General features: G+C 37.2%; 1 pseudogene; it reads left to right on the top strand.

The window, feature by feature from the left end:
- The first annotated feature begins 12,283 nt into the window (after positions 1–12,283).
- Positions 12,284–16,708, top strand: LOC142108293 (vomeronasal type-2 receptor 26-like; annotated as a pseudogene).
- The last annotated feature ends 430 nt before the right edge of the window (positions 16,709–17,138 follow it).

The following is a 17,138-nucleotide window of genomic DNA, read 5'->3' as shown; positions in this document are numbered from 1 at the left end:
TTTGAGCAAATACCTTTGTGTGATGTCACCAAACATTTGTTCTGCACTTTTGAATTTTCATAAACAATTACCTTACTGTTCTAACCTCCTCACCCCTCTGCCAATTACTACACTGGCGCTCTGTCCCCTACAGAACTCAGATCAAACTCCTCACCTACAAAACCTTCAGCCATTCTGCCCTACATCTACAATCTCATTCCTATCCACAAATCCTCCCATCCTCTCTGCATGCCATCAAGCATGGCCTCACCAACCCACCTATTGCCTCTTACCACTCCTGCCTCTAACACTTCTCCCTTGCTGCTATCCACTTCCAGAATGCACTGGATCTCCCAATCAGTCTATCCACTAGTTTCCAAGGCTTCAAATGTACCCTAAAAATAATATTTTCATTTTTAATCACAATCTACCAGCCCTCCTCCTAAAGACAGTGTCCTAGTGGTTAGCATCTTTGCCTCACAGCCCTGGGGTCATGATTTTGATTCCCAGCCAGAACCTTATCAGTGTGGAATTTGTTTGTAATCCCAATGGTTGTATGGGTTTCCTCCGGTTGCTCTGGTTTCTTCTCCCACTCCAAAAACATTTTTGATTAACTTTCCCAAAGCAAAATACTTTTGGGGTATTTGAGGAGACAATCTTTGGCAAAGATCTTTAGGGACAAAGATCTTTAGGGACAAAGAGTTTAAAGTTATATAGGGGGTTAGATTTATTGGAGAAAGGAGAGATCTTATCTAACTTGATGAAATGTCAATATTTTCCACTTTTGAGCAATTGGTCACACATGACAGTCCCTGCTTCTATATAAGATATTGATTGTCTCCTAATTTCTTGAGCTGCATGTTACATATACTGTTATATTTTATCTATGTTTTGTAGTATTAGATTATATGTTTTACAAAAAAATGTTTTATATTGGAGCCAATGACATGATTCTTTCATGTTATTCTGCCATAAACTGACTTTTTAAAATATTCTGACTTTTATTATACTAAATTACACTACATTATTTACACTCATCATATAAATATCATATTTTTTTTTTACCTATTTATACTAGCGCTGTCATCAGTTTTTTCTTTTTTAAACTTGTGCAACTTAAGGCAGAGTGGGTTCAAAACTACAACTGTATTTATACTGTATTCAAAATGCCAAATAATCATTAATCTTCCTGTACACTTAGTTAGGAACTCCTCAAACCGGTACGTCAAAACCCGGAGTCTGCTCTGAGAGTCTGGTATTCGCTGTTGCCCCTGGTGGTGGGGACAGACTTGGCTGCAGACTTCCAGAGAGTCGGAAGATGCGTACAGGCTGGGGGAACCCAGGAAGGCAGAATGAAGTCCAGGCAAAGGTCGAGGGCCGGCAGCAGACAGGGTATACAATAGACAAGCCGAGATCAGAGGTCACAGGCAGAACAGCAGCATAAGAGTCCAGGCAGAAGGTCAAGGGGCACAGGCAATCAATCGTAGTCAGTAAACAAGGCAAGGGTCGGCAACAATATCAGAATCAAAACTAAACAGAGAGCAAGGGACACAGCAGGCTAAGTATGCAGCAAGCAGGAACTATAACCGGCAGGAAGGCTTTGCCCCTTTCTGCCTTAAATAGCAGCATGGCCCAATGGGAGAGATGCAGTCCCAGGGAAGGTAATTGTCCAGCTGGCCCCTTTTGTTTATTTGTGCAAGCGCCCGGCTATCCTAAATGCCACAGTGCGGGGCTGCACAATGAAAGCGTCCCGACCGTTGCCTCGGCCGGGACAACCCGGAAGTGACGTCCCGGTCGTCTTGACGACGGCCGGGAGGCGAGGGCAGAGAGTCGCGGCGGCGCCCGGAGCCGCTGCGGCGGCTCATGACACACTTATAACATTTCCAAGTTCTTCATCTGTGTTACAAGTAGATATTGTTCCTCTAGGTCAACAGCTGAGTAGAAAGACCCACACAAAGGAGAAGTGGTGAGACCACAGCAGAAACAAGAACCCATTTGCAGTATTTCCTACTAGTATTAGTATTCAATTATTGTAATTATTGAAATTGATTTAAATTTAAGAATTTACTGTTTTACTGTAGAGGTTGCATTCCAAATCAATAAGTCGGCATATTACTATTTTAGCCCATAGATTGTAAGCTTGCGAGCAGGGCCTTCTCACATCTTTGTCTGTTTTACCCAGTTTGTTTATTAGTTTATTATGCCTGTCCCCAATTGTAAAGCGCTACAGAATATGTTGGCGCTATATAAATAAATGATGATGATGATGATGATGATAGTAACGTCCTTATTAGTACAGGTTAGCTTAGTATATTAATATTTCTAATAACATAATCTTCAATACAGTTAATCCCAATATTTTATTATCTCTAGTAAGATACTCTCTAATGCAGTAATATATTAATGTCTCATTGTAACATGTGATCTTGTACAGTTACTCTTAATATTTATTTATTTAATGGCATAGTTATTATTATTTCTTTGTTTGGTGCCAATATATTACACAAGGATTTCCAGCGAATAATGAATCACATCAGTCCTTGCACCATTGGAGCTTTTATCTAAATTCCTACCACACACAACTAGAGTTAATTGTTGTCAGAAGTCAACTAACCTGTCACTGAGTAGTCACAGTAAAATAAATACACTCACCTTGAATAAAACAACCTGTATCAAAAATAAATTATCCCCCACTCTTGTTCACCACTTTATTGCTCACTTAAATCCTGTGGGATGCAAGTATCTGAGAAGGTGTACACACCTATAGAATACACACCCATTCCAGAACAACATTTTCACTATTATAATGGTTATTGGTCTGCTCTGGAGCAGATATCACCCTCACTTTAATAGTTCCCCGTCTATAGATAAGTGACCATTAAATACTGTACTGAACATTTTGTATCATTATTTATAATCATCAAATGACAAAGACCTTAACATGTTTCAAAGGTTCAGCGTCAATTGATCAGAAGAATTTAAATGTATCAAACAAAGGATATCCAAACTATTTAAAAGCCTTATAAATTCATCATATACTGTTATATGATTTCATTCTGGAAATAAAATTTAATTTAATTTTGAATATTCATTTAACTGATCACATTACAATTTCAAAAATAACATGCTCCCGGTAAGATACCAAAGTAATTAAAATGTAAACACGAAAATAAAAACATGAAATAAATAAATGATGTGCTATAATGGAATATAATTAATAAATAGAAGCAAATTAAAGAGAAATCTTATAAAAGTTTTTTCGGATATGAAGTGTCTAGCACCATAAGCCTATAAAACATAATACCCCCCTTTATATTATGCTAAATGTTAGAATACAATATCACTTCTTTAGATTCATGAAATAAGCTTCTTTGGTTAGCTTTTTTTCATTATTTCTGGTTTATACTTGAAATTAACGCCCACATTCGGAATTTAAGCAGACTAAATATGGAAAGCAAATCTTGTAACTTAGTAATCCACATACACAATCACTTTATGGTAAGATTCCTTCACCTAGACACCTTTTTTCTTTTGAGCCTTCTGAAAATGTGACTGCCCAGTTTTCTATGCACATGACCATCTTATTGAGCATGCAAGCCTTGCTATATCCTAGGGATGGTCATGATGCTAGGTAAAAGAGACAGAAAAAGGTGATAGAACACAAATAAGACAGTAGAAAGGGGGGTCATAAATAAGGTATATGTTTTAGATTTATAAAGACACATGACACACACAAAGGAGATCATGTTTGAAGAGGGATAGGCTCCTCATCTAACTTTACTTTTTTAGAGATGGCATCACAGGAGAAATGTTTGTGTACTAGGCAGGTGCATGTGCAGTATGGTTTTGGGGAATAAGTTAAAAGGTGAAGCTGGTGCAAGTAATTTTTATCTCTGCCAATTGCATAGTTTGGCAGCTATAACCTATTAAGAATGCCACAGACTCCATAGTAAAGAAAACATCACAATAACATCACAGTATAAATGCTCATTACCATCATGGATTGGACAGGTACATTAAGCTTTCTTCATTATTGTATATTACAGTAGCACTGATTTTTGTCTTAAAGAACTCCTGTTCCATGAGATAGAGCAGCAATGTTATTATTATTTATTTAATCATAGTGCAGTTTACTAGTATCTCTACTGTGTATCCAGAGGTTAAATCCATAATATTAATAATTTCTTAGCACCATAGAGGGAGAGAGCGCAGTTCTAGATCTATCCAGTCCTCTAGCCTCTACCAATGTACTGGCCAATTGGGGACTGCATTTTATACTCAGGAAATTGTTGTTTAATAGTATATTATATTGTAGACTATTGGAGGGCTGTATAATATAATATTATTTAGGCAATTTAGGCTTAATTACCTCATTATTGCATATTGCCCATATAGTCATATGCCACAGGGAGGAGCATAGTCACAAATCTATAAATAACAGATCACAGGTCAGATTTGCACCAGTTTGCCTTTTGAGCTCACAATAATTGTGCATGCCAATGTCCATCAGTAGGGTAATATTCCTGTCACGATCTGCATCCTGCAGCTCCTGTCTGCCAGGATACATGTTGGATATAAAAAAAAAAATATATATATATATATATATATATATATATATATATATATATATATATATATATATACAAGTTTACCCGTGCATGATACTCATGCATTCTAGTCAAATCAAGCTACTTAAGGTGTTAAAATGGTTCTTGTCATGCATTTGGGCCATAGCCCAGGCCTCCTCAGGGGAAGAGCGTTACTTCCCGACGCAAGCGCCCTTTTTTAACGTGGTTTTGTCCACATGTCACCACCTCATCATTTTTCTCCATCACCTCATCCTTCATCTTTATCGCCACATCTATCCAGATGTCTATCCAGACACAGGGATCTCTCTCAGCGGTCCTGAGTATCACACTCCTCTCGCTCTGTCACCCCCGGCAACCACCAACCACTCCCCACTGTCACCCCCGGCAACCACTCCCAACTGTCACCCCTGGCAACCACCAACCACTCCCAACTGTCACCCCCGGCAACCACCAACCACTCCCAACTGTCACTTCTCCTTCAAGAAATATATATATATTTTTTTAAAATCTTTATAAACACTTTTAACAATTAACAAATTAAAAACATTTTAGTATACCAAATTTCAGCCCTTTCTGAGTTTTTTCCCCCACTCACACTAAGAATTTAGTAGGTCAGTGTATAACTCCGCCCAGCAGGTGGCGATGCAGCTTGGTTTTTTTTTTTTTCACACACAGACACACGCCACTAGGCTTTTATATTATAGATATATATATATATATATATATATATCTTATATTGGGAATCTTGACAATTCCCCTTCAAAGAAATTTCTAAATAGCATCATTAGGGGCATAAAAAGCCACCCATCATGTTAAATATGTTCCTGTCTTGAAGGTTACATTTTTTTGTGTCCATTTAATCTTTTGTTAGGCTTTAATCCATAGAGCCTTCTAAAACTGTATGCTGTTTGCCTCATGTATATAGCCCATGCCTTATTCCTGTGTATCTGTAAAGGATGTTTTTCTAAAGGTGAGTAACCAGCACTTTGACTAGTTTTATGATTTCAGCAATGGAATTCTCACAACTCTGGAGACCATGCTAAGGTTTTGGTATGTCTATAATGTATATGGTATTTACAATACACTTCAGAGTGTCATAAAACGCTCTCTTTTGCAGGAGTAGCTCAGCTTTGAAAGCTATATTAACAGTGTGTGTATTCATTTATCCATTGTTTACATATGTTTTAAAAGCTATTGATCTTCATATTCCAATGTTTTATTAAACTTATTTTTGGCCTGTTACTTCAAACATGGCAATGGAACCCCATTTAAGTAAATTTAAACTGACCAAAGATTGCCAAAATATTCACACCTAACTATATGAATCTAGAAAAACTCTTGAAACTGCACATCTAAACATACGCATAGGGATAATTTTTAATGTCATTGTTAGCGAATGATAGCTGAAGAAGCTATTACTAGCGAAACGCGTTGGTATTACTGGAAGCCCTGCCGCATCCCCTATCCACCTCGAGTTTTGGACTCACACAACCAAAGATAAATAAGGAGCGATAACGGCATCTTCACCGCATGCGCATCACTCGGACTCAGCCGCGGCCACGACTTAGTTCTTCTCACAGGACCTAGGCACAATCTACATAAGGAGGCATCCCGCTGGACAATTAGGCAACTCTGGTTAGCCCATCCAGGGTAAGTCTGTTGTTTATTACGCAATGCTCCATCCTTACTGTCTTTTTGGACTCCTATCCTTCATCTGCAGTATTAGCCATGGTCCGGCTAGATACGGCTCACACCGGAGCAGTTTTGTATACTTGTGCAGGATTTGGATCCCTTTGGGAACTTTCAAAACAGTCCAAACTGCTGTTCGGGACATTTCTTTTGAACTGTTCAGAGACTGACCCCTGTATTACAGGAACATTATATCGATACTTTGGACTCTGTATACTCAGCTACTTATAATCAAGAGGCTAACTGTCAGAGTCTCCATATACTTGTATTTATACATTTGCATCTTTGTATGTATGTAATTTATATGCATTTCTATGCTTGTTGGGTATATCTACACTTGTTTAAGGTATTTACCCATTTGTGCACCCAGTTTATATTTATATGTGTACACCTATATAAGAGATTTTCCAATCTGTGTACTCATTTTAAGGTTGCAACCTATTTTATATGTCAATGATTCTTGATACCTAAACAATAAAAGGTTCAATATCCACAGAATCACGACAATCCCACTTCTTGAGCGCCAAGGGGACATCCCACTTTGTGCTACAATTTCTACTATGCTTTTTTTAAGAATTGTATTTTCAGAGGCAAAAATACAAAATTACAATATTAAACAGATGGGTGGAAAGAAGAAACAATACAATCAGACAATTATTTGCATTGTCATAAATACTAAAATGCTTAACAGCTTATAAGGCGTCAACAAACCTAGTTTCTTTGAGCTTATATTCGCTGGTTATAAAATTTAGGTGCGACCAGATATAGTAAATTAGGGGAGGTAGTTAAAAAAGTATTGACCTCCCATAAAAACAATAGCAGGAACATTTGCCAATAATCTCGACTTATACCATGATGTTAAACCCAAGCAGAGCTGAATTTGACTTTTGATGGAACTTGGCAATGAATCAATATAATACTCCCAAAGCTGAAAAAACCTTTAGCTAGTTTTTCTTTGAGCAAGGAGGATTCCAAACAGTCCATCCTGAAAATATAAAACGACTTAGTTTTAAATACCTCCAGAAATAAAGAGGACTCTGGAGTCCACATCTGCAGTATACTTTTTCTAGCAACTACAGAAATAATCAATAACATATTCCTGCTTCCCTTTGTCATCATAAATGTCTTAGGGTTAAATCCCAGGACCGCCCACTCAGGGGTCAAAGGAGACACATAATTTAACAAAATATCAGAGGCATATTGGTATACCAGCCTCCAAAAATGTTTAATATATGTACAGTCCCACATGCAGGGATAAAAAGAAGACTGGTCAACGTGACATTTAGGACAACTAGTAGAATCAGAGAGGCCCATGTTGTATATGCGGTGGGGAGACAGATACCCTCGATGAAAGATATTATAAAACTTTTCTCTATAGGTACTAAAAGAAAGAATATGAACTGAATATAGTAATGTCTTAAGAATTACGTCTACTGAAATATCAGGAAAAACATTCAACCAGTGAAATAGTCCTGAAAAAGTTTTACCAAAGTCTAAGGAGCTTCTCAGTAGTTTACAATGTAATGAGATAGCTTTTCTAACAAAAAGTGGCCTATCCAACAGGATCTAGGTCATTGTTCCAACAAACAGGATGTAGAAACTTTAATAAAGTATTTACATAATGTCTAGTCTGAAATAATGTGAATACCTAGAAATGCGGGAACTCAAATTTATGCAGAATTTGGGGGATAGTAAGAAAATCCTGTGAGGGAACATTGACCAATGATTCAACACACTTAATATCCCACATACGCCAATATTCACATTGAAAATCTAGGTTATTTAATAAGGGTAAATACAATGACACACAGTGACTTATTGAAAAATTTACAGAGAGCAATTCCGGCAACCCTGCTCTCAACGCAGAAAGGGGATCATGCCAGTACTGAGATTCATGTCACTTCAAATAGCGACAGTTACATTGCTAGTATTAAAGGAGCAATGCGAGGACCCACCAGCTCTATAATCTAAAACCCTTTGTAAAAAAAACATTATACAGCCAGCGAGTCCTCGCATTGCCTTCTTAATATAGCAATGTAACTGTCTCTATTTGAAGTGACGTGAATCTAAATGCCGGCATGTTCTGCTTTCAGCGTTGATAGCAGGGTTACCGGAATTGATCTCTATCAATTTTTTAGCATGTGTCTAAATTAGGGCAATCGACATTCTTCTGTCGCAGTTACTGATGTCGGAAATGTGTTCATCGCACCAATGACTACCAATGGAAATTCATATAGGCAACATTTGTAATGGATAAAATACTTTAGGAAGCACTATCATTTTAATTAAATTGGCGTGACCCAAGTAAGAAAGTGTTAAATGCTGCCAGCTAGCCATATTATCCACTGCCACTATAACCACCCTTCTCATATTAAGAACTATACATACAGCTCATGAATGTTCTTTGGCAATTGAATGCCCAGATATGTAATAGATCTATTAGCCCAGGACAGAGTTATACTTGACTTTCTAGGTAATCATTCTTTTTCGACTAATGTTAATGGTTACAATATGCTACAATAAATTATTAAGAAAGTTAAATAGTTTATTTCTCTATATTATGGCATGTTTTCTTTCCAATATTCTCCATTCTATAAGTAAAATAATAGTAGTGGGCAAACAGTGGGGGTCTTGTAGAAAGCATGTAAAATTCAGCGTATATTTTATGGTAAATAATGTCTATGCTTCTGTACAGTAGATTCATTGGACAATGCCCCTATTTAGAGGCTGTAATATTCTGTAGATTCTTGGTCAATGACACAAATGCATGTCATGCAGTACTGCTTTATATTACATTGTGGTCACCCTCATTGTAGTTCAACTGTTCCTATATAAAAACATAAAATAATTAACAACAGCCACTCAGATATTCCTTTATTTCAATCTACTGCTTTGAAATGCAACTACATTATAGACAAAGGCAAGCTTAGAGGGTTGGTAAAGGTATCTGGTATTCCACCTCTGGTCCAGGTGTACTGAATGAGATATGCATGGAAACTACTGTACTTTTATCTCTTATTACAAACAAGACAGTTCACTGACTCTTTTTCCCAGAGCATTGTGATTTGTAGGCTTTTTGATAGCATTTTGTTATATGTACTGTATGTCTAATTTACTGCCAAATTACACTGTATACATTTCTTTTCAATGGTAAGATCAAACACCTCCTAAGGTGCAGGAACATACCTATATGCATTATACTATATCTGTCTTTTAAGAGGAGAATGGTGGGATTGGGGGATATGTGACAGATTCTCAATTGTGCCATTTGACCAAAGAAATTTGCTCCATCTGTCTACGATCCTAAGGGTACAACACATATAGCCTAAATTAGGTTCAGACATCCTCCATTTACATAGCATTTCTTGCGTGAAAAACTCTGTGCATGTCCAGAAACAGACAATATGCCAAAGAACGAAATTGTTAGGTGAAATGTGGGAAGTAAAGGGTTAACATAGTCCACCTGCAGAATGGATGTTCCAATACAGATGAGGATGATTCAAGTCTTGTGTTGGTTGTAAGTGCACTTGTTATCAGCCGTATTGTTGGCACCTAGTACAGGACAGGTTTAAATGTCGACTAACAGTGATGACTGATATGGTATAATCTTTGGTTTAAAAGTTACACATATGTGTGTCACTAGCTATCACAGAACAACTGTATGCAACTAAGATTTAATTTTAAAATGCATTGTATGTAAGGTACTAATTGAAAGCATTTTTATATACATAATTATTGTAAACAAAATAATGCTTTTTTATATTTGAAATTAAATATTTATATAAGTCATTATATTGATAAAGTTGTTGTTTTATTTTATAAGCAGATAAACATTGTATTCGTTTGTTTCTATTGTACATATGTAGGTATGTACCTGCAGTCTGTACTGAGTGTACACATATGGCAAGTCCTGTTGAGTTTGAGCATACTTCCACCTAGATTCAAATTAAATCATATCTTGAGATACGCTTCGATTTAAATAAGGTCAGAACTACAAGTACTGTGCACTTTTTTAACACGCAACTTACAGGCAAGTTGAGGTGTGAGTTGAATCAGGCCCAATTACTACATCTTTGAGGTTGCGTAAAATTCTTCCCATTTGGTATGGCTAAAGGAGCACGCAGGCTGAAGAACTCCAAATATGTAATATGTCTCCATCCCTTGAAGATCATTAGAGTATCTTAATTTCTATTACTCATGTTTGCATTCAAAAGCAGAATCCAATCCAATACTATGGCTTTATAGCATTTTGTATTGCTTTACCTGATCTGTCAGGGTACGGCAAGCTCTACACATCATACAGATTTGGCCTTTTCACAGCTGATGACATCTTGTCACATTAATTTATATATGGTCCATAAATAGAGACACAGTCACCAAGAATCACTAAGGTTACCGGTTTTCATTTGTTTGATTATCGAAAGATTAGAAACAAACCAATCCAGAAATCTTTGACATGTCTGTAGGTGATAGTTCTATATGCAGATATAAATTGAGAGAGAAATTGTAACTAAAAAATGTATTAACATTTCAATGAGTGTTTTTTATGTAAAATCAAAACACCTTATTTTAAATGAGAGATGTGTGCTGACCCCATGTTAGTGGGTGTTAGTTTTGGATGTGGTTTTGGTCCTAAAATCTCTGTGTTTTGATTTTGTTACAGGTTTAGCCCCAAAATCATGAACGGTTTTGGATGTGGATCTGAATTTAAATAAAAATTGTGAAAAATATGTGTCATTTACAATCATTTGCTCATGATCTCTTCACAACTGTCCAAATTTTCAACAATTTTGGCCAAAGTATTGCTGCTGACCCTCTCCAATGTATTGTGGTTGACCCTCTCCAGTGTGTCATTCATGCTGCTTAACCATTTCCTACTTGGTGTATCTTCTTTTTTTTATGAAAATGTAATTGATGCTGACATATTTTTTGAGGGTGAGGATAACTTTGTCAATTGTCACCATAGAGGAAGATGACCAGTGACCACTGTTATCAAAATGTCTATGATTCATTTACTAACATCCCTATCTATTCACCAGTTCAACAATCAAAATGTTGGCTTTTGTTGGGGCCGAAAGAAATCTTACAAATCAGTCACAACAGTGACAGTCCCTGTCGCTGAAGCACTTGGTTTGTTAAACAATGGTAAAATATGTCCTTTTCAACATATGGGTGGGAGGCTTGATTTGCACCATTTAACATTGTGCCCTCTCATCTTTTAAATGTTTATTAATGCCGCTGTCAATAGTTGAGGTGTTGTGTCCACTCTCATGCTACTGGACACTGCTCAACACTCATTTTATTGCTAATCATAATAGAGTGATTTGGGGGTGAGAATTTGGGTAGCGAGGGGTGTAACTCATAGACTATGAAGAATGGAGTTGCAGATGTAGACTTGTGAAACAGATTGTTGTGGGCGAACTGTGCCCAGAGTATGTGTTCGGACAAGTTGTCTTAATTGGTGGAGGAAAAAATTCTGAGAAAGGTCTCAAGATCTTGGTTCACTCTTTCTGTCTGCCCATTAGATTGCGGGTGATACACTGAGGAAAGATTTAATTGAATCTTGAGAGCCTTGCATAGTGCTCGCCAGATCTTGGAGAAAAATTGGACTCCACGGTCCGATACGATTTCTAGAGGGAATACATGGAGCCGGAAAATTCCTTTATAAAATGCTGTGCCAACAGTGGAGAAGAAAGCAAACCAACGAAGGGAACAAAATGTACCATCTTAGATAGGCGGTCTACAGTAACCCAGATAGTATTGAAGCCTTGATTGGGTGGAAGGTCTGTTACGAAATCCATGCTGATGTGTGTCCACAGTCTAGTTGGCACGGGGAGAGGCAAGAGAGGACCAGTAGGAAGTTGATGGGAGGATTTATGTTGAGCGCAGGCGGCCACAAATTCTTTTACATCGGAACCAGAGGGTAGGCCCCAATAGTCTTGTGAGATAATCTCCAATGATTTGAGAAAGCCCGTGTGACCAGAGAAGCGGTAGGCATGGAATGAGTGCAGGAACTTTTTCCGGAGATGAGGTCACTGCTACCCGATAGCAGCATCGGACTCGGCGTGTTTCGCCGGGGACGGGAGCCCGACTATCAGATATGCGCTGAAGGTATCTGATTTTTGCAACTGTGGGGAGATTTGACCTAGAGCTAATCAATTTGAGGCTATCAATGGGCGCAGTGGAATATTTATTATATCCGCACACTGATTATTGTATAGAGAGATTGTGACTAACCTCTTCATTGTCAGCCATCTAGTAGCTATAACTCTCCTGTTATCAGATATGCGCTGAAGATATCTGACAGATGTTATTTATGAAGGATCTGTCTAGGATAGTGGCCATTTTCTAGAGAGACAGGGGATAGAGATGCTATATAACTCTCTGATACATATGTATTGGTCACCATATTAAGGGACTGTGATTCTCTTTACAAAGCAGATAATAATCACTAGTAGTGGTATTGTATACTACCATTCCTGCATAATATCGGAATTGAATGACACATTACTAGGGGATTACTATCATAGCCGGATTAGTACCAATCACACTGATTGTCAATATACAGTGTCAAGTGGGTTATGATAGTTCCCAATGATTAAATTGTTAAATCATATACCCCTTATATAGGTGGCTACCTATATGTGTAAAACTTACTATGGTTGAACACCAATATAGGAATTTTTAGACCTAGATTACAGGTCTGAAGAGAGTTATCCCCTTATATCTCTTTATACAGACAAATATTAATTCACTTTGATTTGGTGACTTATATATGAATTTCACAATTTGAGACACAGAGGTATAGGAACCAATCTTTCACCAAGTGGTCTATCTCAGTATCTCATATGCCATGATTTTTTTTTGCCGTCTGTCTGGGTATTTTATTTTAAATACACAACACACATCAACATTTTTTATATTTTGCTGCTTTTTAATAAGAAATTAATAAAATTTAAATCTTTTAATATTAGCTATTGTTGCAACTCTATTACTTGTAATATTTCAACACAACAAAATACAGTGCTGATAACTGATGTACACAAAAATTGGAAAGGTAATCCGTGGGGGTAATATAAACACTTTATTAAAAATGTAGATACAAATGAACCATAAAATAAACAAAATAAAATCAACACTGGCCAGCGGATAAGGATAGTACATCAAATGGAACCAATGAATAGGTATACCATATACTGGAGGTAGAAAAAATATATAGATATAAACGTAACAATAGCTCTCTAATTGATTGCAAATATGGGATCCCACAATGGAGAGTTGTTACTGTCCAGTAACCCAGTCACAATGCATAAAGTGGAGCCGGATTGATGGTACGAGTGTGGCCACACTGCTAGAACAAGATTAGTTGGTACCGATGATATAAGGAGCACCACTTATAAATCTCTGGCCCGTGAATCCCGGAGATAATGATGTCATAAATGCCACAAGTTAGATGTAAACTCTGTTAAACGGGAACATGTCCCTGAACTGCTGTGGCAGAAGATAATATAATATATTCCACAAGTAAGATGTATACTCTGTTGAACGGGAGTCTGACCTTAGACTGCCGTGGCAGAAATCGCGCTACAGACCTGATCCCGATCTCAGTCCCGTATGGAAAGCTGTACGTGTGGTCTTCTCACAGCACGAAGCTCCGTAGAGTCTGTGGAGACACTGTAGCTGACTGATCCAATCCGATTGGGGAAATCTGAAGCGGTTACTGCAAGCGTGACACAGAGTGTAGATAATAAAACAACTTGAAGTTGTAATAATCTCGGGGAATTCACTAAACCAGAAGCCAGATGCATGAAACCGGGATGTCCAGCGGCTCAGTGTGATCTCCAAGTCACCTGACGCGTTTCTTCACCTGCCGGGTGATTTCATCAGAGGAAGTAATTGGCTTAGCTCCAATCCTTCTTTAAAAAGCCTGAATGCAATTAATCAGTCCAGATTTCAGCTGTTTGGTTCAAACTTTTAGCCAGTCTCCAGAGCTGATAATATAGTAGCTTTCAGCTTTCAGCTTACTTTACTTGTAATATTTGCCTTAGGAACCAGAGTGCCTCTTATGTTCCTGCCTTTTATATGGGAATGATATTGTATCATCGACAACTGAGCAAGGGTTCCATAGCTGTGTGCAACCGTGTGCCTTTCCCTTCTCAGATCTATTTACTTTTATAAATATCTATCTGTTCATTCGTACTAATATTATTGTGTGTATAATTTTTTAATTTTTTTTGTATGGGTGCAGGCCACCTTCGTCTATCATCATCAACATGTAGTTATACAAAGACAGTAAATTACGTAGCGCTTTACAATTGGGTATCTACTTGTTTAAATATCTACTGATGCCTCTGTCAATCTAATGACATATGATTGTTACTGGCTCTTCATGATCCATGATGCATGTTGACAAACATTCCAAATTTAGTGTGAGCATGCAGTGTTTGAACATTTTTATCTCTTGCACCTTTCACTAATTTTTTTGTTGTTTAATTTATCAAATGAACTTGCTTCAGTTGGTAGCATGGCAAATGACATTTCCTTTGCAGCCGCTGCAATGTTCTATAAGAAACGCTGAATGTCAAAAATGCCCACGAAAAACCTTGACATGCAAATACCCTTTTTTTTCTCACTTAATATAGATGTCACTGAATGACTCTTAACAACTTAACAACGATTGAAAAATAAAAGGATTAGAATATAGTAGTTGTTTTGGAGGGATTCTTCTGCTGACCCTCTGAAACAAAAACACATTTTTTTTCCCACTTAATACATATGTCTCTGCACCACACAAGATTATTCTCACTAGAAAAACTTAACTTAGCAAAAAAACCTTATTGTTTTTTGGGTTCTGCTGCTAAGACCCATATAGTACACAGTTTGACTCCACTAAATATACTAGTTATTTGATCAATATATCTAATTCAGTCTATATACTAGTACTATATATAAGCATTAATAACAAGCAGTAGCCATTACTCCGTCTAAATGATCTGATAGTTAAAGTTAAGCCACTTGATCAGCAAACAGTTCTAGCTGACTGATCCCTAAAGAACTGCTTTACATAATCACAAATATTCTATTATTTTCTCTATCTCTCTTTCACCCTGTCTAAATCTGTGTGCTCTAGTTTAACTTTATACAATGTTTACAATGATTTCAGAGCAGAGCACAGAAGCTAGCATCCTCTATATACTCTGTCTGTTTTAAAATGGTACATGAGAAAACGAGGAAGAGCTATATATAGAAGTTATCAATCCAAATCTCTATCAAGTTCTGCATCAATATTTTTCCTGAAATTACATTTTGCCACTTTTTGAGACATAAAATTGGTGCCAAAACCCTTTCATGTCTCGGTTTCACTCGGAACACCAATTTTTGGATATGTCCGATTGGATAGAATCCGAACTGCTCATCTCTAATTTAAACAGATAATAATGTTTTCTATACTGTTTGCTGCATTTGTCATGTTTATAAATATGTTTTATTTGTGATTTAATAGCATTGCTTTTTCTGTGTAGATATGGAAACGTGTCGTAAATGTCCAGAAGAACAATGGCCTAATATAAACAGAGACACATGCATTGTTAAAGACATTTCTTACCTATCATACAGTGAACCTCTGGGGGAATTCTTTACAGCTGCATCCATTGTGCTCTTTTCTTTGACTTGTGTAATCACAGCATTTTTAACAAAGCACCGAAATACCCGTGTTATGAAACCAAACAACCAAACAATCAGTTGTTTTCTACTAATGTCTCTCAAAATGTGTTTCCCTTGTTCTTTGATATTCATTGGTCATTTCATCAAGGCAACATGTCTTTTACAGCGAGTAATATTTGGAATCACCTTTACGCTTTCAGTCTCCTCTGTTTTGGCCAAGACGGTGACTGTAATTATTGCTTTCAATGCCACCCGGCCAGGAAGCAAGTTGAGGAACCTCTTTGGGCCCAGATTGTCTAGATCAATAGTTATTTTTGTTCTTTGTGTCAATTAATTATATGTGCTTTATGGTTGGGAATTGCTCATCCATTCCCATACTATAACATGGAAGATGAAATTGGGACAATATTAGCAGTGTGCAATGAAGGTTCATTGACTGGATTTTATTGTGTTCTATATAAATAAATGATGTTGATGTTGATGATTGATTGGATTTTATTGTGTTCTTGGATTTATTGGATTTCTATCCTTTGTCTGTTTTATTGTTGCTTTCTTATCCAGGAATATGCCGGATATATTTTCAATGAAGCCAAGTTTATCACCTTCAGTATGCTGGTGTTCTGCAGTGTCTGGATATCTATGTTCCAGCTTATTTGAGCACTAGTGGGAAATATATTGTGGCTGTGGAGATATTTGCTATATTGACTTCAAGCTGTGGGCTTGTCGTCTGCATATTTATTCCCAAGTGCTATTTTGTACAGGAAAAAGCAAAAGAAGTTAACTATTAAAGGTATTGCAATTATACAAAGAACCTATTGCAACAAGTTTAATGCCATACATTAAAATATGAAATACATTAAGGATATGAGTGTTATTTTTTAAGTCTATTATCTTGTATTAAGACAGGGATGTCATGCATGTACACACCTCTGTTTTTTTCATGTACCTTTTCTGAGTGCAGTATTTCATGTACCCTGTACGGATGTCCCCACAGCAATGGCACATCCTAGGCTGGCCAGGATAGAAACATTTAATGCGATCTCGGACGATAAAATGCAGAGGATGTAATATGCGCAGGGCCAGCCTCCGTGCTCCTTAGTTTCACAGGCCACCCGCCCTTCCAGACATGCTGGCTCGTTCCGAAACTTTAACCAAACATGTTATAATGTCTGCATACCTCCGTAGCCAAAAATTCAAATCTGCAACAGGTATGGATTA

The sequence above is a fragment of the Mixophyes fleayi genome, chromosome 12 (assembly GCF_038048845.1).
Source record: "Mixophyes fleayi isolate aMixFle1 chromosome 12, aMixFle1.hap1, whole genome shotgun sequence".
In the NCBI taxonomy this organism is placed as follows: domain Eukaryota; kingdom Metazoa; phylum Chordata; class Amphibia; order Anura; family Limnodynastidae; genus Mixophyes; species Mixophyes fleayi.
The sequence above is the reverse complement of the archived record's forward strand: the minus strand, read 5'-3'. Positions and strand labels throughout refer to the sequence as shown.